Below are 714 nucleotides of genomic sequence, written 5' to 3' on the forward strand. Positions count from 1 at the left end.
AAACATCATATCATAGGGATATATGTGTGCCTATGTTTATAGCAGCACAATTTGTGATAGCCAAATCTTGGAAACAACCAAGATGCTCATCACCTTAGGAATGGTTGAAAAAGATGGGATATTTTTACACAACGGAGAATTCTTCAGCTATTAAGAATGATAAACTTGAAGCCTTTGTATTGAAGTGAATGCCTCTTGAACATATACTCATAAGTGAAATAAACCAGACACACATGTGTAAATATCATATAGTCTCCCTTGTATAAGAGCTCAAAAGAAGAAATGCAAATAGAAAGGTATGCTACAAGTAAAAAGAAAGCAGGATCTCAAGAACTAACTAACGAAGAGAGGGAAAGGAGAAGAGCTAGGAAACCCATACAGTTATATGTAGAAGATAGGCAAGGCAATGATCGTAAGAATCATCAGGATATTTTTTACTCTAGTAGTAAATTGGAAAGATTCTCACCTCGGCTAACAATACATACTGATACCTGTGAACTATGAAACTGCACTGAAGATGGTAATTTGTGATAGTAGTTTCATGCTTGGAGTGCCTGCCATTCTGGTCTTCTGAATATGGGCTGCTTGTCATGACATGACATTTGCTGCTATTATGTCGCTCAGGTAGATTGTTGTTCAAGAAGAAAGGGGTGGTGAATGAAAGCAAGAGAGAGAAAAAGGAATAATGTGGGACTGTCTTGCTTCAAGGTTGTA

Source organism: Octodon degus, unplaced genomic scaffold, assembly GCF_000260255.1.
Source record: "Octodon degus isolate 3935 unplaced genomic scaffold, OctDeg1.0 scaffold00007, whole genome shotgun sequence".
NCBI lineage: Eukaryota > Metazoa > Chordata > Mammalia > Rodentia > Octodontidae > Octodon > Octodon degus.